Source organism: Cupressus sempervirens, chromosome 4 (assembly GCF_028749045.1).
Source record: "Cupressus sempervirens isolate cs-2001-9-10 chromosome 4, ASM2874904v1, whole genome shotgun sequence".
In the NCBI taxonomy this organism is placed as follows: Eukaryota; Viridiplantae; Streptophyta; class Pinopsida; order Cupressales; family Cupressaceae; genus Cupressus; species Cupressus sempervirens.
In genome coordinates, this window is record NC_143121.1 from 193,785,691 (window position 1) to 193,810,086 (window position 24,396).

Consider the following 24,396-nt stretch of genomic DNA (forward strand, 5'->3'; position numbering starts at 1 on the left):
CATAAAATCAATAGATTTGAAAATGCATAACATATCTCAAGAGGAACAATAATAAATCAAAGAAAATCTAATACGAGATCTATAACTATGTACTACTATTGTTCTAATGTTTAAGTACTAAGAGGTGGGCAAGTAAATCTAGTTGAAGGGGTGAGTCTACACTGAACAAAGAGCTCAAGTGCAATGGGAAGGATGATAGTGGTGTTCATAAGCTTAACCCTGATTATTTTACACAAACACAAGGATGCCTCAATTTCCAAAATGTCTTGAAGAACAGGGAAGCACATATTCAGAGCGGGATCTTTAATTGTGCCATTTACAAGCACATCCATTCAAGCTTCCAATTTCAATGCATTAGTAGACAACTTGCACCATTTGATGGAGAAGGAGAGGATCATTTTTTGGAAGGTGTTTTTATTTGCCTGGCAAATAATAACCATCACAACTGGTACTACATTTCTTGCAAGGAAAATCCCATAGACCCTTGTTGGTCTCCATTAGACATTAATAAACTTATCTTATCTTATCTCATCTTCAACTAAATTGCTTGATCACAAGAAATGAACGATACAAATGAAATTTGAGAAAAGTTGTTTCAATTTTGCATTTGGAAGAGAATAGTACTCCATGAGAATTTATAAGCCCATGCTTTTGATTTTTTATGATGAAATTTGTGTATAGTAGTAACTTCACTTCTATTTAATATAACAATGATTTGTCGTATCTCCAAACTCTAGATCCACCACCATTTATCAATCTAGATGTAGTTTAAATTCGAGTCAAGTTAATTTCTAAATGCATTATACTCTCAAATTATTGACACTAATTTCTTCAATTTATCCCTATTGATTATATAACAGGCTGCATGTAATAAATTATACTGTAGTTACAAGCAATTGAGAAAGACTTTATTCACTTTGGCCTTAGGGAATTTGGTGGATGGGTTTTGATTTAAACTTTACATGAGTGGTGGAACTGGGAGTGAGGCATCAGTTTGAGATCATTTCTTTTTTGTAAATTCGTTTATAGTTTCTTAATATTAAATTTAAGAACTTCAAAAAAATTGTATATTTAGTGATGTTTTAGAAAAATATTTTTCCGATATATACACAATACACTACAATTATCTTGGATTAATTATTTTGTTAGCTATATTTCTATTTATTAAGTCGATGGGCTTATTGTGGGAACTTTCCTCCCAAATTATTATTTTTTGCCAAAAAATTTGCAAGACCATGTTAGTTTTTTAATTTTCCAATCAAATTTCTGACATGAGTTTAAAACCCATTTTTAAATATTTCTAAAAATAAATTATTTTTTATTATACTTTCCTTTTAACATTATAATTTATCCCATTTAAAAAACTTTCCAAAATTTCAAATAGGTATTGTTGTAGATTTTTCTAAAAACATTGTAAGATAGGAACTCTATTCAAAAAAGAATTTTTGTAATTTTTAAATTTTATTAATATTATATTTTGAGTAATTTTAAATATAAACTTTAAATATAAAAAATCAGATTTAACATTAAACATGATAGAGTTATTTAAATGTAATATGAAATAAGTCATATAATTAAAATCTTAATGTGAATGTTAATTTATTTTTTTCATAATAATTATATATTTAAAAAATTATGCTCCTTTTAAATTAGTTTAATTTTGAAATTTGATTTTTCTTAAAATGAATTTGTTACACACTTCAATCTTAAATAATTTTGATTGCTTTATAGAATGACATGTTTTTAACCACTGGTTTTCTATATAAATTTATTAAAGACAATAATATTTAAGTGTTCTATTATATTTTTTCTAAAATAATTTTTATCATTTATTTTACATGCTACAACCTATTAGCTCATCATTGCATGTACACAAACATGTAGCTACTAGTTTTACAATCTTTTGAAATCAAGAATACTTCATTAGAGTTGAAAAGTAAGTAACCAAACAAATAAATGATAGTTTAAAATCTACTAAAGGGAACATTAAAATATATGTTTACAAAGCTAGAAAATTGTGTTGGAGAATGAGTTAGTTTTTAGATTTCAAAGTTTTCACAACTACCTTTACAAGGAAATGTGGACTTATTGCCTGTTTTTAAAGATCATAGAGTATAATCTAGATGTGAAATATTAAAAAATTAATAGACAATTTTCTCCAAAATTCATAATATATAAAAATTTGATTTTTTTAAACATATAAATTATGCAACAAAATGAATCATCACCTTTTAGAAATAACTGAGTGTTGATTTGGCCGACTAAAAAATGATTTGACAAAGAAAGTAACATTATCTTATTTTCAAATAAAAATTGTATTAGAAAAATGATAATAATTAGTTTAAACCATAATATTAAGGAAATATCAATTAATTTTTCACATAAGTGTTATATAAAACTTTTTATGCATCAATTAATATCATTATAAAAATATTATAAAAATTATATTGTACTTATAATAATTTAGCAAACACAAAATCAATAGAATTAAGAATAATCTAAATCATATAGACTCAAAATTAATAAAATAATAAACTCTCGTATTGTTAATGATAATTGAAAATATTATACTAATATTAATTTGATTAAAATAATACATAGCCCAATATAAACTTAAATGGAGAGAAATGAAAATTAATATCCAATCAACTCTATTTTACTATCCTTTTTATTATTATTTAATTTAGTTTTATTTTCTATTTTTATTTTTTAAATCTATTGTTACTTTGTAACTCCAATTTTACTTTTAAAATCTAATTTTGAAAATGATTATGTATTAAAAACTATCAATTATAATATAGAAACAATATGAAAAATAGAAATGTAAAAAATGTAATTCTCAATTATAAATAAATTTAGGTATGTATTATAATTAAATTATAATTAATTTAGTAAAATTTAGATTACATTAAAATTTAAAAAAAAATTTAAAAAGATATATTATTTTAAATTTTTAAGAATTTATTAAACCTTATAACATTTAATCTTAAAATACAACTTAATATAGCTAAATAAATTTAAAGAACTAGAAATGTTGATGTAATTTTATATTTGAAAGTATTCTTTATTCTTTTTTATTTTCTATGAAAGATTATTGTAATGTATTTTGAAAATAATGTAGGTATAACAAAGAATATTTAAATTTTAAATTATTTGTTGATTGTATTGAAGACAAAATAAAAAATATTTTATATAATCTAAAAATACAAAAAAAAGACAAAAATAATGTAAATTTGTGTTAAAGAATAGTAAATAATCTTCATTCATATGTAATAATTGAAATTTGTATATAGTTAATGTATAAATTATATATATATATATATATATATATATATATATATATATATATATATATATATATATATATATATATATATATATATATATATATATATATATATATATATATATATATATATACACACATACATACATATATACATACACATATATACATATATGTATACATATATATATATAGACATATATGTATATATATATATATATGTATATATATGTATATATGTATATGTATATATATATGTATATATATACATATATATCTACATATATACATATATTGATATATATACATATACATATATACATATATATCTACATATATACATATATATACATATATATACACATATATATCTATATATATATGTATATATACATATATATATACATATACATATATATATACATATACATATAATATATACATATATATATATACACATATATATATATACATATATCTATATATATACATATATATACATATATATACATATATGCATATATACATACATATATACATATATACATACATATATACATATATATATATATATATACATATATACATATATATACACACATATCTATATATATATACACACACATCTATATATATGTGTGTGTGTGTGTGTGTGTGTGTGTGTAATGATCTTATTGAACAACTAAAATGATAAATTATAATTGTACAAAAAAAATATTAAGAAGTATTTAGTCTATAACATAAAATATGAAATCAAATTTAATTTATTTGACACTTTTTTAAAATAACTCTAAATTCTTATCTTAAAACACATGCTAAATTAACTATAACTTGACAGTATTTCTATTTAATTGACATGCCAAATGTGAAAATCAGCCATCATGTCTAAATTTGAAATTACATACTTCCTATTATAATTTCTCTATGAACTAAATCGATGAATTTTAAGAATATAGATCTCAAAACAAAACTACAATTTTTCATAGCTAAAGGTTAAATGACTGAAATCTAACAAAAAGTTTAAATTAGAAATCAAATCTGTATAAAGGTACATGATATATTAGAGGAAAAAATTGTGAATAGCAATTGAGAAATAACAAACACAAAAATGAACAACAAAATCAAAATAGAGAAATCAATGAAGAGGATGTATTAAGAAACTAAAATAGAATCTCTAAATTTATAAAACTTGTGCTAAATATCCTAATAGATGATGATAATTACAACTTCCTGACATCAAGAATTGTCATGATCTAACCAAGGACCAATTGTCAGCATTTTTAGAGTATGCATAGATTTACAAACAACTTTCAAAAGTGATTTACCAAACACAATCTGCTACATAATTCATTTGGATTTTCTCTTTGATATACACAAGAACATATTAGATACAAGAAAAGATACTAACAATGGTGTGTGGAGAGGGAGTGTGAGTAGGAACCAAAATTGGCAAGATCAAAAATTTGAATTCTGCTTTAGTAGGGACAGTCTAGGATGGAGCAAAGAATGGATCTGGGGCCGATCAAGAGGATGAAGACTAGGGGAATAAGAAATTCTTTGGGAATGGGGACCCACAAGAACCAAGGAAGGATCCCAAGAAGGATGCATTGAGATATGGTTAGACTATGTTAGGCCCACACTTTGCTAAGAAAGTCCTTGGTGAGGGTTCGACTAGTTGATGGTTTTCTCTCTTTGGTATCAAATCCATAGGTAAGTCTTCCTTCTTAGATATAAAGGATATCTCAAATAAGGAAAAGGGGAAATATGCTATTGAGATTCTTGATGAGCTAGTAGACCAAAATATTGGTAAGTTATGGCCTCTTCTCTGGTTGTGAAGTTCATTGGGCCTAGGTTGAATATCAATATTATGTGGACTTATGCCAAGAACAAATGGGATATGAAAGGTCATGTTGAGATTGTGGCTATGGAAAAGGGTTTCCTCTCCTTCAAGTTCTCTTGTCTAAAGGATCTTACAAGGATCCTTTACGAAGGGTCTTGGACCTTTGGTTGATCCACCCTTGCTCGACAAAAATGGACCTCAAAGCTAGATCTTAATGACTCTTTCTTTGTTCAAGCTCCTCTATGGGTTTGGGCCTTCCTAAACTTCTTATGGATTTTTGGTACAAAGATGTTTTTTATGGCATAGAAAAATCTTTTGGGGAGCTTCTTTCCATTGACCCCACAATGGTGTCTAAAAGTAGATTAACGTATGCTCTTATATGTATTGGGATTAGTGAGGGCAGAGATATGCCATAGGTTGTGTATCTTCACTCCAAATTGGGTAAACATATTTAGAAATTGACCTTTCAAAGGGTCACATTTGCATGCTTCCATTGCAAGAAAGTAGGGCATGTGACTAAGATATGCCCTAGATTTCTAGACGAAAAAGCCATGAAATAGTCATTGAGTAAGAACAAGACCAAGGGCATTTCCAAAGACAAAAAAAAGAATACCAAAGAGGGAGATAAGATATGTAGACAAAAGGAAATTTTGAACCATGAAGGAGGACCTAATATACAATAGGAGGAATTAGTGGGAGCCCAGTCGTTGGTTGCTGAAGAGGCTCAAGGAGCAAAATCCAGAGGAATCTCCATTATGAAAATTGATACGCTTCTACCTTTGACAGCTTAGGAAATGGTTGTAGAAGAGGTAAGCACTAAGGATGTTTCTCTTGGAAATGTTTAAGAGGATATCTCCTTTGAGGATGATGTTATCCTCCAGAAATCTATTCCTGTGGAGGAAAATAACAAGGTGGATCTTTTCTCTAGGGAGTTAGGGGTTATAAGCATAGCTCACGTAGAAGATGAAGCAATATCACAAGTTCCTGACACCCAAGATTTTGAAGGGCGCAAGGAAGCTACTTAAAAGAGTTGTCCCTCCCCTAGGGAATATATTATCAACCTTAGCATGGAGGTCACTTCCCCTAGGAAGGTTTCAAGAATGATGGAAATGGTTAGATGCTCACCACCTGGCCAATTAACAACAATGGCAGCTCTTTTTGCGAGTTGTGTGGATGAGTGATAGGGAGAGTGGACTATGATTAGAACGAAAAAGAAGAGTAGAGACCCTTCTCTCATTTTCCCCAACTACTACCAAGAGTAGAGCGAAAGATGATGTTGGAGAAAAACCTAAAACCCCTAGAAGGAATCGTCACAATTAGAACAGGAAAGAGGAAACTAGAAGGAATCTATCGGATGGAAGTCAAAAGATGATCTAAGAGGCCTACCTTGAAAAGAAGAGATGAAGGTCATATCCTAGAATATTCATGGGCTAAATGGAGTCCACAAACAAGAGGTGATTAAAAATATGACTAGGGATCATAAACCATATTTTATGCTTATTCAAGAAACTAAAATGGAAAAGGAATCTATGGAGAGAATCTCGTTCAATAGTAGTTTGGAGAGGTTTGACATGAACTTTGATGGTTCCTTGAGGGGTCTACCCACCCTCTGCAACTCTAACATTTTCAAGCCCCAATTCTTATATGGTGAAGGTAATATTCTACTCATTTAAGTTTTTAATATAAAAAATAAAGAGAGCTAGTATATTTTGAATGTTTATGCTCCTAATTCTAAGATCAGTAGGAGGAACTATTGGGTAAATATTAGAAATATTTTAATTAGATTCCTAGTGGGAAATTGCATCATTATGGGGGACTTTAATACCACCTAAGGGACAATGAGAAACATGGTGGTTTGGTCCCAGATCTAGATAGTAGGTAGGACCTTTTTGATTTCATCAATGATTTGACTTTAGTAGATGTTGAACTTCATGGAGACTTCTTCACCTAGTCTAATAGAAGAGTTGGAAGAGATTGCATCCAAGTGTGTCTGGATAGGACTCTCATATCTTTAGGTTGGATGAATTCCAACATCTAAAATTTATCCTTATTGGCTCAAGCTAGATCGGATTACTCGCCTATTTCTCTCATTCTTGACCCCCTATCCATCAAATGTAACTTCCCATTTAGATTCAAAAGAATGTGGACTTCCCACCTAGATATCTCTCATCGCATCTTAGAGTAGTGTAATATTCACATAGAGGGCACTTCAATGTTCAAGGTGGCCAAGAAGTTGAAACTTATCAGAAAAAATTCAAGAAGTGGAATAAGTCAAATTTCGGTAACATCTTCTAATCCAAAGCTAAGATCTTAGAGGACCTCAACATCATTTAGAGCTTCATTTAGAAGGAGGGTTATAATGAGGAGTGGCTAAAGGAGGAAAAATTTATTCTTTCTGAGATTTACAACATTATTGGACAAGAGGAAGATTTTTGGAAACAAATATCAAGAGCTATCTGGTTAAAAGAGGGAGATCAAAACACTAGATTTTTCCATATCTCTACTTTGAAACATAGAGTCCATAATAGAATTAGTAGAATAAAAAAGGGGCTTCTATTTTGGAGGAAGAAAAAGATATAGCTATTGAGGCCATCTCTTTCATCTCTAATATTTTGTCTAGAGACCTCAATCTTTCAGAAGAAGATCAATAGGACATTATCTCCAACATCCCAGCTTTGATCCAGCCAGAGCACAACTCAATGATTGAGGCTATTGCTTCCTCTTTGGAAATTGAACAAGTAGTGTTCTCCCTCCCCTCAGAAAAATCCCCAAGACCATATGTTTTTCCCACTTTCTTCTTCCACATGTTCTGGGAAGTGGTTCATCAAGATGTTATCAAAGTGGTCCAAGAGTTTTTTGGAGCTAAATTTTGATGAAGGAGGTTAATGCTACGTTCTTAGCATTTATCCCTAAAGTTTCAAGGGAAGACTCTATGGATCTTTGTAGACCTATTAGCCTCTACAACTATTTCTACTAGATTATTCCTAAAGTCCTAGCTAATAGGATTATCAAGATCCTCCCTATTATCATTGTTCTTCAATAGTTTGGTTTTGTTATAGGAAGGAAAATCTTGGATTCTATCATGACTATTCATGGAGTCATCCATTTTTTGGAAGAAGGCAAGCATGAAGGTTTTCTCCTCAAGCTCGACCTGTCCAAAGCTTATGACCGGTTGATTGGTCTTTACTAATCAAGGGTCTTAGAGCCTTTTGGTTTGATTCTAAGGTCTACAAGCTTATCAACCAGCTAATTTCTACTTCCTCTTTGGTTGTATTGGTCAATGTTTCTCCTTTGGCTTTCTTCAAACCCTCAAGGGGGTTAAAGAAAGGGGACCCCTTATCACCCATTCTCTTCATCATTCTAGCTGAGTGTCTAGGAAGGATGATTTTAGTTAATAGAATTTCAAGGGCTTTGAAAGGAATCAAACCTTCTTTTGGTCCCCTAGTTTTCTCTCATTGACAAATCATGGATGACACCATTTTGGGGGGTGAAGCTTTGATTGTGGAAGCCAAGGTGGTCAAAAATATTTTGAGCTTTTACACTTGGGGAACGGGGCAACTTATCAATTAGAATAAGAGCTCTATCTTTTTACTCAATACTTCGATTGTGAGATAGAGGAAGATGGATGCGATTCTGGGATGTGGTGTAGGTATCCTTCCCTTTATTTATTTGGGTCTCCCTATGGGCCTCAAACCCACTAATTCTTTCTGGATTAGTCTTATTGATAGGTTTAACAAAAAAGTAGGTAGTTGGAAGGGTATCACACTAAGCCAAGTAGACAAAATTTAGTTGGTCAAATCCACCCTTCAAATTCTTCAAAATTATGCACTAAGCCTCTTTGGGATTCCCAACAAGTATTTCAACCTCATGGAGAAGATCTTGAGGAATTTTCTATGGTTTGGTTTGAAAGATCACAAGAGATTTTTGTTAGCATGAATGCTAATGATACTACATTGGGGGAGTATCCTGAGCATTGGAGAGTATTGATATGTTGCATTCATGATTGTTTTTGTCATTGATGTCAACATAGTATTATTTCTATAAAGACTGGCAGAGTAGTAGACATAGATCTTGATGGTATAGACAATGGTTTCATTGTCTAGTCATGTGTAGTTATCGACATGTACAACACAATGTCTTGATGGCATGGTTAAGTGCATAGAGTCTAAGTTGATGGTGTACAAAAGTTATACCAAATTTATAGAGTAGTTCAGAGATAGAGTATTGGGAAAGAAGTTCCTAATGATTGGTGTCTATCTTACATCCCATATGTAATGAAGTGATGCACAATCAAGAAATGATAGAGGATAGTCAGTTGATGATGTGAGTGGGTGTGCCAGCCTTAGTATCACATGTGTGAAGTTTTGTATAGACTATGAGCTGACAATGCTATTGTAATTGTAATTAAATTAATTATCTTATTTTAATTAATTGGGAAAGCCTCAAGGCCGACTCAAGGAATTATTATGAATATACAATATAAAGAAAAGATGTTTTCGTTGATAGTAAAAATGTGTGAAAGTGTATGGAATATGATTGAGATCATTTTTGAAATGCAAATTGTGAAAAGAAGTAGAGTGCTTACTAAATGCATGTAAGCAATCCAAGGGATTATTAGATGCACAATTTGAGCTCTAGTTACGAGATCTAAAGGATCAAAATTCTGGTTAGCTAGATAGAGATATAGAAAGGAAGTACAATTTAGTTCTATTATTCTACAAGGAATAATACAGAGATCATTTGGATAGTGGGTTCATTGGTCTTTCCCTTGAAGTTGTTTGGGCAGAGGATCTAGTTGTCTTCCACAACTCCTAACAGGGTTGGAATCTCCTAATAGGGATTCAAAGTCTCCTAACATGGACTCATAAATACTAAATGTTGTAATTAACTCCTAACAGGGTCTATCCTCTAACAAGGAATATTTACATTAGTACATCATCTTGTGGTTACCTTCCCTACCAGGGTTTTCCCTCTAATCAAGGGTTTTCCTAGTTAACATATCTGGTGTTATTGTGTATGAGAATCTTTTTTTTGGTTTTAGTTTACATTACTCATATGCTTAATATTGTTTAAGATTGTTAATTGTGATATTAGTTGGATAACTGATTCACCCTCGCTCCTCTCAGTTATATAAGTGGACTATATATTCTAACAATTTCCTCTCATTTCTTGGGACAATGTATGCCTCCCCAAACAATATGATGGTTTGGGTATTAGAAAATTGAGGCCTTTTAATAATTCTCTTCAAGATAAATAGATATGGAGAATCATTTCTAGCAAGGGGGATTGGAGAGATATCATGGAGGATAAATATCTTCAAAGACCTTCCATTCGATACATGTTTAATGAAGAAGCCTTTCCCAAGGGCTCTAATATATGGAATGGCATGCTTAGAGCTAGAGATATTATCAAAAGAAATGCAAAGTGGAGAGTGGGGAATTGTAATGACATTCTTTTCTAGTAGGACAATTGGATATTCTAGGGGCCTCTCATCAATTATTCTTCTTTTGACATATGGTCTAATACTTGAATTCAGATGTTGGGTATTAAAATCGATGACTATAGATTAGGCCAAGAGTGGAGAGACCTTTCTTCTATCTTTGAGGATCTCAAACCTCTAATGACTATCCTCCACTCTATGATTTTAAACAATGATCAGGACAAGTTAGTGTGGGAGAAAACTTCTAATGGAATTTACTCAGTGGCTTTTGGGTAGCAAGCTCTAATGAAGCAAGATTCCAAATTGGTATGGGCAAATGCCTAGTAGCCTAGCCTTATTCCTAAAATTGACATCTTCTTTTGGCTTTTCCTCTAGAATAGGTATCTAACTATTCATAATCTCTATAAAAGGGGCCTTTATATTCCTAACATATGTGTTCTATGGAAAAACCAAGCAAAGTCTATGAATCACTTTTTTATTCATTGCATTTTGATGAGAGAGGTGTGGTCTAGTTTCAGTCAAGGTTTTGGTTTGGAATGGTGTGCCCTAGCCACAACTTTAGACTTCTTCAGGCAATGGGACATTTTTTAGAAGGGAACCAATCTTTATACCATCAACAAATGGGATTTTCCCCACTTTGGTTGGGGAATATAGAAAGAACACAATAATTGTGTCTTTAAGGATGCCAACCTTCCTACCAAGATTGTGATAGGTAAACTTCTTAATGCCCTGATGGAAATTTTTATTTTTTGCAAAGGTTCTAACCCATTTGTAGGAGACAAAAGAAGAAGGAATGATAGAAAAAAAAGAAGAAAATAATGGCAAAGGGCATTGCCCCCAGATGGGTGGCACAAAGATGATTTTAATGGGTGGAAAAAGGCAATCTAGGAGAAGCTCGTAGTAGTGGGGTGATTAGAATTTTTTTTTATTATGGCATTGCACCTATCACCTTCCCTCTAGGGCACCAAAAAAATCATTTTGTTGAGGCTTGTGCTACCCTTCATACTACTAAGCTTGTTAAAGAAATTGGCATAAGATGCCTCTAGCTTGAGGGGGATTCTAATAACATCATTAAGTGCCTCAAAGGTGAACATTCTCCTTCCTGGTCTATTGAAAATATGGTGGAAGAAACTAAACAAATCTCACTTACCTTTGACAAGGTTTATGTGTCGCATGAATATAGAGAGGCAAATTCAATATCTAACTGGATGGCTAACAAGGTGGTCAAAAGGGATAGGTCAACTAAGTGGATTAACGGTGATGGGCTACTGACAACAGTTAAAAGCATGATTGAGAAAGAAAGAGTCATGGGAAGGACTATTAGTATACAAAGTAATGATGAAAGGTAATGGTGTTAGTTGTACATACCGTTTAATGAATGCTAAGCACAAGTTGAATGCAAGGAAACTTAATTCAGTGGCTTATTGGCATTCTTTCTAGGTGTTTTGTAATCACAATTATTCTTGTATTCCTAAAGGAGAAAGCAAGCTTAGTTTTGGAGAGAAATATCAAAGGTTTGTTCTTTTCTTTTAGAGTTTGTAGAGAAACATCCTAGCTCATAACAACACTTTGGTGGGAGAAAGGCATTGCAGAGAGCCAAAGGATGAAGTGGTAAAATGGAAAAGGAGGTAAAAGGTCTGGGAGAAGATGAAGGAAGGAGGTATTTCAAATTACATTGAGAAATTGCATGCCTGGAACCCAATGGTGACTGAACTTATGCTCACTTCTTGGAGAGAAGGAAAAGTTAAAATTGATGGAGTTCAATTCTAGGTTGATGAAAGTGTTATTGCAGAGGTCACTAAATTCCCTTCCGAGGGCATCAAATTATTTAGGGATAAGAAGGTTTCCCTCAATATTGTCAAATATTTTTCCAAGAATGCTAAGGAGACCAAGGATTTGGTGAAGACGGGAGCATACTACAAACCAACTTCTATAAAAAAACTCTAGAGGTTCATTCTTAGGGCGATCATCTCTTACATTATTTTGGACACAAGGTATGTTAAAGTCTATACCTATCACTTTTTCATCCTTAACCAATTTAGGTATGGGACTAAGATCTCCATCCCTTACTACCTCTTCAAAGAAATCTTATGCCAACCCTGCTTTTCATGAGGCCTTGTTGTTACTGATTTATGAGCACTTTAAGGCTCAAACTCGTAGCAGATCCATAGCCCAAAAACTTGAGTCCTCAAAGGACATAGAAAGATCGTATCTCCCATCTAACATTGAGGATAGTATTTGGCTTCATTTAGATGATGAAGAGGAGGTAGCCAAGATTATAAATAATTTGGGTAAAAAGAAGAAGAAAAGTGAACCCAAGAAGAATATAATCAAGGTTGGGAAAGGCTTGGCAGGTAAAATTATTAAATTTTAGGTTAATTCTACGAAGGACTATAATGAGGAGGATGGGGGAATGGACACAAAGGAGGAGAATAATGTGAAAAAGGAAGTTACAGGCAATGTCCCAATTCATAGGAAGGTGGAAAGCCTAGCCAAGAAGAGAAGGGGCAACAACATGGACACAAATCAGGATTTTGGTAAGGGATAGGAACTCCCCCTCCATGCCCAGGAAGAGAGAAATGAGGATTATGGCACAGAAAAAACTACCTATTTTTTTGGCTCAAAGAATAGGACAATGGTCTGGAGAAACTTTGAAACTTGGATTGTAGAAATGGGCATTGTCAAAGAAACTATACAACCCAAGGTCTTGGGGGGAAATGATGGTAGAATTCATCTGGATGAGCTCATTGATCTAGCCATGGTGATTCTAAGTGATAATTCTAGGCAAGTGGAGATGAATCTCCTCAATAATGCCAGGAACAACTTGGTGGACAACTTTCAGTCTATCAAGTGGATTTTTCATGAGATTGGGGAGATTAGAAATAGGTTGTAGAATTTGGAAAGGAAGGATGGGGAAGATGAGAATGACAAAATCAACAACTTGGATAAAAAGGTAATCAAGGTGGAAAAAAGAATGGATAGAATGTAGAGCTCTCTCCACAACACTGCTAACCAGAGCCTCCATAATATCAAAGCTTTGAATGATAATATCAAACAATTACATACTATGATTGAGGTTAGCATAGGGGTCAAAGAGGAAATGGAAAATGGGGACAATAGGGATACAAAAGATGAAATCAACCCCCAAGATGAGTTCCCTAGAAATAGAACAAGATCGAAAAACAAGAAGAGGGACAAGTAAGACTCTCCTGGTGACATTCAGTTGATTAGTGAAGTGGCTGAGACTATGGAAATGTTAGATCTCAAGGCTATTGAGCTAGTCAAGAATACAATGCCCTGATTGGTTCCCCTGGCTTTTCAAGTTTTCCTTTGGTTTTTTGTTTGCTAGGCTTGCCTACTATTTCAAAGGCTGTGTTTTATTTTTTCATGTTCTCCTAGCCTTCTATGGCCTATTGTTTTTTTGTTGTTAGCTTCATGCTCTAGACTTAATGTCAGTTTCTTTTGTTAACTATTGGGTTTCAGGCACCCATTAAAACCTATTTTACTTAATAAAAAACATATTAGATAGAAGAAGAAAACAATAAAAAATAAAGGGTTAAATTTCTTATAATAATTCATATATATCTCTATTGCTTGGTGCCCAATCTAGCTCCCCAAAAACTCTTATTGTCAAAATCATAAGATGATGAATATGATCTATATGGTTGTATTTATATTATTTATTTATCCAATGTTGTGATATTTGATTTGTTTCTAATTTTCGACAAGATGGAAAACATACAATAAAAGAAGAATTGAAAAGAAAGGTAACTTACTATTTCAAAATTGTATTTTGCCAATTTTCATTCAAAAAATAAGGAAGAAAAGCTTAAGCATTTTGCAATGTCAGAAAAGAAACTACTCAAAAAATGATCTTACAACTTTTCCATTAAAAAATATAATTTCCAAGAGCAAAGCTCCCACATAAATCCTATCGGCTTAATTATAAAAATAAAGATGATTTTAAATTTCTATAACCTCTAATATATTATTCTAAGTGTATTTTACTATCAACAAAAATCATTTCACCTCTTTTTAGTGCAAATTATACTATAAATAATCAGCTTTTCATCTCATGACAAAAAGAATGCTTCATTTTTATTATCTCACAACACACACACACACACACTCTCTCTCTCTCTCTCTCTCTCTCTCTCTCTCTCTCTCTCTCTCTCTCTCTGATTTGTAGTTGATTCAAAACTACCACATGACCTACCAATTGAATTCATGTACTAGATAATTGTATTTTAAAAAACCAAAATTTATCCTTATTAACTTTCCATACTTTTAAGATATACCCAATATTGAATACCAATATCCAGTTGCTAATAACATTTTCAAATTCTTAAAATGTCTCTCATTTTGATTCACTCATGTTTTGATCCTTCTAAGTAGACATACAATTGATTCAAAGATACCACTTATTCACCAAGACATTCCTTGCACAAAAAACATCATTTCCTATATGGCCTACCAATTGACTTCAATGTAACATATAATTATATTTTAGAAAACCAAAGTTTAACCTAATTCACTTTCCATACTTTTTAGATATACTTAATAGTATATACCAAGATTCAATTGCTTATAACATTTTTAAATTATAATATAATATATATTTAAAAGGATTCACAAAAATTAATTTAGTTGTGTCAAATTATGGTGTCGATACACGACCGTGGTATGGTCCTGAAATAGGCCTTTTAAAAAAGTGGTTTTTAAAGATCCATACCAAAAAAAAAATTTATCATATGGGTATACAAATAAATTACATATTCAAAAAGGAGATTACAAGCACTACAATTTTTATTTCTTAATTTTTTTAATATTTAATTTATAAATTCCTCAAATTTTGGCATCAATCGATAATATATTTCAAAAATAGAAAAAACACTTCCACTTTTTGGCCAAAAGTGAGACCCAACTTCTTGCACTGACCCCAATTCTTTTTTCATTTGAATAATCCATTGTTCTTAGCCCAAGAATCTTCATGATGGGCCTAAATTTCAAATTTCTCACCATTTCAACAAATAATTGGCATTGACATGTAATATTTAATTCTTCAAAGAATAATCTCCACATATGATTAACTTTTCTTTGACAAGTATGCTTGCTAATCTTGTCAAGCATTGATTTCAAAATGTTAGTATCAATATCAATCAAATATTTTGATCTTCTAAAATGAATTCTAGAAGGTGTTGTAATATCTTCCATTCTCTCAACATTTTGAACATCAACATAAGGTTGAGTGTTTTGCATACCTTGAACTGAAGATGATGTGCCATGGCAATAAGATGCAAAAGATGGAATATCACCTACTTGATATGTTGATGTTGTGCCTTTAACATGACATGATGGAGTTTGTACATTGTCAGATGTAGAAATTAGCATCTCTTCAACATGAGATGATGATATGACTCCAACATTGGACAATGTTGTAGCTTCACAATTCAATTGTCTTCTTGAGCATAAGATCCTCATTCGTTCTCTTTGTCTTTCCAATTCTTCCTCTTTGTTTCTTTGTATTGGTGGTTCGTGCTCCTCTTTGAAAGACAATTCTTCATTATTGCATCGCAATTTTCTTTGTTTGCATAGTAGTTTCATTTTTTCTCTTTAAATTGCCAAATCTCTCTCCCTCTCATCCGTTGTTTGAGTTTTTGGTTTCTTCCTTGGCATGATGATGATTTCTATATGTTAAATTACTCAAAGATCTCAATTACTTACAATTTGTAAATTATAAATCATTCAAATACATATACAAATTACAATTATTTCAATGAATACACAATATATATTAAACAACTTGTCAAATTTCTAACCATTTCAAAATAACAATTCATTCAAACATACAAATTTCAATGAATTCACTATATATTAAACAACTTGTCAAATTATAATGAAATTTGTCTCTATACTAATAAAGAATATTTAAAAAGGACTGCACTAACCTTTTTTATAGAAAGAATGTTCAAATAGCCTTCAAATAGTGTATCCAATGATTGAATTTGGTGTTTTCTAGCTTCCAATAGCATGAAAGAATGTTCAAATAGCCTTCAAACAGTGTATCCAATGAATGAATTTGGTGTTTGCTAACTTCCAACAACATGAAAACTATGTTTTCTGTCAAAACATTAGAACAAAAAATAGACAAAAAAGAGAATATGGGTCAATAGGGAGCCAAACTTTTGTTATAACAATTTTTTGGTATTTTCATATAGTACGTATGCACTATAAAGTGCACATGCACTATGTGAAATCTCTCTCTCTCTCTCTCTCTCTCTCTCTCACCCTCTCCCATACCCTACTCTCTCTCTCTCTCTCTCTCTCCCACCCCCCTATCCCACCCTCTCCCACCCCCCTATCCCACCCTCTCCCATCCCCTAGTCTCTCTCTCCCTCTCCCTCCTTCTCTCTCTCTCCCTATCCCACCCTCTCTCTCTCTTTATCCCACCCTCTCCCATCCTCTCTCTCTCTCCCTCTCCCTCCCTCCCTCTCTCTACCACCCTCTCCCATCCCCTACTCTCTCTCCCTCTCCCACCCCTTCTCTCTCTCTCTCTCTCTCTCTCTCTCTCTCTCTCTCTCTACACACACACACACACATATATTCATGTATCTATCTTGATCTTCATCTCCATATTTCTCTAGCTAAATATCTCTCCCACTCCTCTATTTTACTATATATTTCACACACACACACACATCTCTCTCTCTCTCTCTCTCTCTCTCTCTCTCTCTCTCTCTCTCTCTCTCTCTCTCTCCCCCCCCCTCTCTCACCCTCTCTCACCCTCTCTCATCCCCTACTCTCCCTCTCTCACACTCTCTCCCTCTCCCATCCCCTACTCTCTCTCTCTCTCTCTCTCTCTCTCTCTCTCTCTCTCTCTCTCTCTCTCTCTCTCCCTATCCCACTCTCTCCCATCTCCTTCTCTCTCCCCATCCTCTACTCTCTCTCACTCTCTACCCTATCTCCCTCTCTCCTTCCATGTCTATTGAAAGTTGGGCTTACAAAGTGTGCATGCACACTATAGCACGTATGTGCTATGTAAGCCTGAATTTAAAAATGCATTAAATAGCATGCACGCACTATGGCACACACACACTATTTAAATATTTGGATTCTAGCAAGTCTAAAGCTTAAATTTTCCTTGGGAATCCAACCCAAAGGTTTGGAGTCTCTAAATTGGCCTGAGACATGTTTTGCAGCAAACATACAAAAAATGATTGATTTTTCTTGTGTGCTCTCCTTCAAGTTTCCTCATGGTTGACCATCAATAAAATTAGGTTACATGATATTGTAGATCTTTGTGTTATCTATTTAACCATATAATTTATTTTGAATGTGAACTATTTCAAGCCTTTCAACTATAATTTCTTTTGAATGCATGTCCATTTTCTATAAAAAAACCCAACATGTACTAATTGGGGTGTAGATTTTAGCTCTTTAATCAAATTTTGCAACAAATTAGGTTTTTAGAAACTAGGCTCCATTCTACACACTTTGAAAAAAAAAAAGTTTTGATTTTAGATAAGTTTTCAATCGTTTCTTGGGGGAGCACACAGATATTTCACATTTTTGAGATGTGTCCAATTGCAAAATTCATTAAAAAAAATACACATTATAAAATTATCCAAAAAATCTAGGATAAATTACACATGTTGGGTAACTTTTGACTAGAGAAATTAAAGAATTTTTTTTTTAAAGTTAACATTTTTGGGAGGCCACACTTTGCGCTATGTTTTTTTTTTTGAAAAAATAGTACCACTTTCTGTGGGCCCCTTTTTTAAGGACCTAAAACTAAACCATTTTGAAAAAGAATTAGTAGTTTAGAAACTAGATTCAAAAGACTACTACTTTTGTTTTTATCATATCTTAAAATTTTGAGCATAACTATCTTCAAATTCTTTTTGAAGTTCAGAAATTATTGATTTTTGAAAAAGAAAAAAGAAAAAAAAAGTGGCCACTTATACCCCCCTTTTGGCACCACAACTTGGTGCACTTACCCTAGTATACTATAAATAATTAGCTTTTCATCTCATGATAGAAAGAATGGCTCATTTTTTTCATCGTACAACTCTCTCTCTCTCTCTCTCTCACACACACACACACACACACACACACACACACACACACACACACACGCACACACACATTTTGATTTATTCGTGTTTTAATTCTTCTACTTAGATTCATAGTTGATTCAAAACTACCACATGACCTACCAATTGACTTCATGTACTAGATAATTGTATTTTAAAAAACCAAAATTTATCCTTATTAACTTTCCATATTTCTAAGATATACCCAATATTGAATACCAAGATTCAGTTGCTAATAACATTTTCAAATTGTTATAAATGTCTCTCATTTTGATTCACTCATGTTTTGATCCTTCTAAGCAGGTTCACAATTGATTCAAATCTCCCACTTATTCACCAAGACATTCGTTGCACAAACAACATCATTTCCTATATGACCTACCAATTGACTTCAATGTAACATATAATTGTATTTTAAAAAGACCAAAGTTTAAGCTAATTCACTTTCCATACTTTTAGATATACTTAATAGTATATACCACGATTCAATTACTTATAACATTTTAAAATTATAATATAAATGTCAACTTTTTATTATTAGTCCCTACCTTATAAAGGCAGGGAGCTAATGTTTTTGGTGGACCCTCTTCAATTTATTTTTCTGCCTATTTTGATATCATATTCCAAAGTTTGGAAAAGCTATATTTAAAAAATAATTGTTGCATAGAAATTTCTAATTTTCGATTGGTTGAATCGGATTTTGTTGGGGGTTTTTAGCTTTTTTTAGAATAAAAATTGAAGGAAATTGTGAATGGACAAGTGGATCAGATAAAGGCACATTAATTGCTAAGAGATAAACATGAATTTAATATGCATTAGAGAAGTTCAAGCAAAAAATAATTGTAAAAGTTTGACGGAGCAAAGAAAGGTTTTTGGAGAGGTGAGAAAGAAGAAAGTCCCCAATTGGAAAAGGAAAGGAAAGGTGAGGAAAGGTGGTTTTATAGTCCACGACACTATGCCATAGTTTTTGGGTTTACATATGGTTTTAGTGATATGGGACTACCTCGTACTCTTTTTCGAGAGGCGCTTGGCGCTAAAAATGAGGCATACATACCCTACCCCCCAATGGGATTTGAACTTGTGACCTCTCTTTCAAGAGTACAAGTTCTCCACCACTAGGCCAACTTGGTGCATTGCAGAGGAGTTTGAGAGAACAGGGTGAAAGTTTTCCATTGTTCCTTGTTTACTCAGTCATTGGTTCATTTTATGGTAATCTCTTGAGACATTTTTCATTGTCATTCCCTATATAATGTTTCATTTGTTTTTTCTTAGATTCAGAATCCTTTGTCATTTTCAATGGTAGGAATACCCCATCCTCTCTAGCTTGTACTATTTTTCCTCACCCCATGACAAAGGGTATTTGACCAACAACACAAAACTCCACCTCGGAGCACCTTGAGCAACAACTATTTCTAATACAACTAGAAATGACATAACATCATTAGAGACTAGGAATGATGTGTCTCATAAACTCCAATACTCTCCTGTAGTTGAGGCAAAAGAACTAACCACAACTCAGAAGAGTGTTCCATCAGAGTGGAAGAAATTTGTAATTGTATTTATAAATATTTATCAAAAATGTTAATAATTACCCATTATTTAATTTAATAAATGATAATATACAATTTATTTATTTCAAAAGCAATGATCAAAATTAATTTTTTCACTTCAAGTTATTGTAAAGAGGATAATTGTCTTTCAGATTAATAAGTTTAAGTATAAATAAGTATAAGTATAAAATAAGATTTTTTTTAAAAAATAGTTATTTTAAAAACATCTATTGTTATTATTATTATGGTACGGTTTGATAGGGCCCCAATTTGACGATTGACACTAAAAAAAGTCATTCTTTTATTTTTAAATACAGTCCAAATTAATTTATCATAAGTAAGATCTCTATGTTATTATAATTTTCTATTAAAAAAATTATGATTTATGGAATTTGATTAAAATATAATATATTTTTAAATTTGAATTTGAGGCCTATTTTATTTTTTAGAATAATACATAGTTGTACAAAATGTCTTTCTAAAGTAATTTAATATGTTTTGTTGATTATATTGTCCAATTATTTTCGTGTTGTTTTTCTTTACATTTCTTGTGACAAAAGTATACAAGACTCAATAGACCCTTGATCTATGGTGAAGTTGAATGGCTCAACCTACAAGCCTATAAGAAAAAACTCCTGAAAGTAATAATATATCTATAATTTTAAAGTAATGAAAATATAATTTATTTTATTAAAAATGATTATATATTATAATTTTTCCATTTCTAAATTACACAAGGCAGAGACTCTGACTTATTATTTTATTAAAAAAGATTATATATTATAATTTTTTCCATTTAAAATTAAAAATACCTACACCCTTGACAACTTTAATTTGTATATTGAAAAACCATTTTATCAACGAAAATAATTCCACAAGCATTTTGAATTTTATGACAACTTAATAATAAAATAAAAAAACAATATTTAATAACAACTAAAGCTCGCTTTGACGTATTTACTTTATAATTAAATAAAATTAAGATATTCAAATAAATCTCGCCTCGAATCAAGAAACATGTCAAGACTATTAAAAGTCTTTGATTTTCCTAGAAATGAAGAACAAAGAAAAAGAAAGCTGTCAGTGACTCCTCCGTTACCAACAACCGAGGAAAAGTCATCATTGAACCAAGGAATACGTTGGAATGCCGTGCAAAAAAAAACTTTTACTTTTATTTTGGGTACTCTTCCTAATTCTACAAGGAAATGACCAAAATTGTGCAGTACAATTTAATTTTAATGCCTCTGTCAATTGAGTAGACTTCTCTTTCTGTCCCTGTAGCGGTTAGGATATGGCTCTTTATTGTGGAAAAGATCCAAGATTTGAAATGTATAAGGTGCTCAATAGTCCTATATTTTCATCATATTTTGTGGAATCTATTTGATTAAAAAGTTGACCACTCTGAAACTGTGATATTGCTATCAGGATTTAAAACCGTTCAAATTATTATACTCTGAATCTTGGAACCAGAAAAGAGATAAATAGTAATTTAATCAGCTGCTTTATGGAAGTGATTGCGAGATTTTTTAGGAATTGTTTATATTTAGTGGGGATCTATTCTTAATATTGGTTAGATTAGATTATTCATTTGATGTACTTAAAGTATATAAAGGCTTTCCATAATTTTAGAGTAATAATTATGATTAAATTAGTCAATTCATTTGTTTCAAATCCTTTTCAAGTGATTACCTTAGTGTTGGTAGGTGCTAAAGTGGGAACCCCATTATCATTGGTAGGTGTGATAGTTTCTAGATGATAATGATGGGGCATGTTAGAAAAAGATGGAGGAAGTTTTTAGAAAGGGGTATAGGGGAAATGAGTCATTTTTTGCCCATGTTTAAATGACTGCCACATCAAAAAGTTAAATTACTAATCATGAGAAGCCTTAAAAGAATGATAGCACATGTACTAATAGTTGATCACACATGTAGTAATAACTGATCATTTTTTAGCTTTCTTGGTTGATGATTGGTCCATTTGTACAAAAAATACTATTTTTTTTGGTGAGCAATTGGGGGTGAACATAACGAGTTTCAGTAGAATGTTTTAAAATGACACTTTTAGACCAGTTACCAATCTATGAGCTTGGCAGAGAACTCTATAAATGTAGGAAATATGAAAGATTAGCTTTAAGCTCTTCACTCACCTACGGAGTCACCGAAAAAATTGACAAATTTTGACATATAGATTAGGAATTGTAGGTGTATGAAGCTAGCTTGGGCAACTACTGGGTGTATATGAGAAATATGAGAAATATTTTAGCAAGAAATACTAATCTATTAAGAGAACAAAACATTAACTAGCATAAAAATCATAACATTTATGAGAGACAAAGTGAAACCTTCAAATGAGAATATGAGCCATAGAATGGCTCTCCCAGTGAGGATGGTCACTTGATTTAGGGATAAGTCTATTTGCTTAGATTTGGTATGTATGCTCAAGGTTCTCAAAACTAGCTTCAATGGAGATGGAAAATGGAAAATTGGTAGCTTTGTGAGCTCTCAATTTGGCATCATAAGGGTATGGTTAAGGGATTTGGTTTCTCAAACTAGCATTATAACTTTAACTCAAGGATTGTGATGAAATGGCTTGGGAGGGGATTCAATTTATAGGCTAAGGGCTTGAGGGATGGAGGGTTAAGATGCAAGGAGAGATGAAAGCTTAAGGAGGGCTAAGATGCACTCAAAGGGGAGCACATGGATTGTGCTTGTTTAGCACCAACCAGGGAGTGACACATGTCACAGGGTGAGTGGATGGAGGAAAGGGCAAGGATGAGTCAACAAAGGAGGCTCAAGGCCTTAAAGACCCTCATAAATGTCTTGTAAGAGCAATGAATGGGCTTGTAAGAGTCTTTATGGCCTTTGTAAGAGCATTCATGGCCTAGTGGTTGGGATATTTTGGAGGGAGTTGAGAGTGTTGACTTTGCTTGGCTTAGGAAAGTCTTAAGCTTGCTTAGGGAATGTGACAAGTTTAGGGGGGGGATTAGAGGTGATTTAGGATTAGATTAGGCTTGTTAGAGATATGTAAGTGAATGGCATTCATGAGGGTGGGTGAGTTATTGGCTAAGCTTGGTTAGTATGCGTGGATGGGGTGGATTAGGCTAAATGGAGGATTTAGGATAGTTTAGGGGTTATTAGATTTGGGGGTTTTATTTATAAAATAGATGTATTTAACAAATGGGGATTTTGGAATTAGATAGAAGAATAGGATTTAATTGATAAATGATAGGTTATTTGATTTATCAATTAGGACTATAGATGATTAATTAAATTAATCAGCTAGGGGATGGCAAAGGATTAATTAAATAAGAATTTAATTACTAATTCCTTTAGAGATAACTAAATAGGATTACCAAAGCAGTGTAATCAAATTTAAGTGTCTACATTTTGCCCCTCTTTGACATATTTTTGAGACAACACTATTTCAAAGAAGTTCAAATGAAGAAGACAGGAGGAAGATGTTTTAGCAACAAGGTTACCCCAGTCTCAGATAAGAAGAGGAGAGACTAAACGTAGAGATGCCCCCTCAAGAAGGTGGTGGGGAGAAAAAAATGGGGCTCGACGGCTTTTTGAAAAATACAAGAATTTAGGATGAGAGGATGAAGAGTGGCTTAAGAGAAGAGGCTAAATTAGCTCAAACTCTCACTATGAGAGAATGATAAAGGAGAAAATCAGAGGCACAATAATAAATAAGCTTAAGACTTTCAGGATTGTGGGGAGGATGAAGGAGCGGAGTGCTATAAAAAGGAATCTAGGATAGGGAGATGGATGAGGGGATTATAAAGCTAATGCAATAGGATTTCAAAGAGTTAGATTGGTGGAAGATGGGTTTCAAAGATCCCTAGGACTAGGATTGTGGATCTCGAAAGATGAGGCTTGGTGGATTGATTAGATGGGTGGATCCCTAAGACTAGGATTGCGGATCCCTAAAGCTAAGAGTGATGATTGATTCAAAGAGATACTGATACATAAGCTGGGGTAGGAGAGATGGATGCTGGATATGGATTGGGGGATAATGGAGATGAAAGGAAACCATTGAAGCTTTTTGAGCAAGGGGATACTACAAAGAGAAGTACCACCATGTAGTTGAGCACTAGATTTTCTATAGGACTGATGGTTAATTGCCAAGGTTACCAAGAACATCAAAGCCTTTTCACCAACCATCTAGAGGACTAACAAACTGACTCA

The 24,396-nt window shown here is 32.4% G+C and overlaps 1 protein-coding gene across 1 annotated transcript in view; it reads left to right on the plus strand.

Moving 5' to 3' along the window:
- The window catches only part of LOC149560649 (vacuolar-sorting receptor 1-like), an 80,435-nt gene that overhangs the window by 25,751 nt on the left and 30,288 nt on the right, over nt 1-24,396 (plus strand). The window lies entirely within an intron of this gene.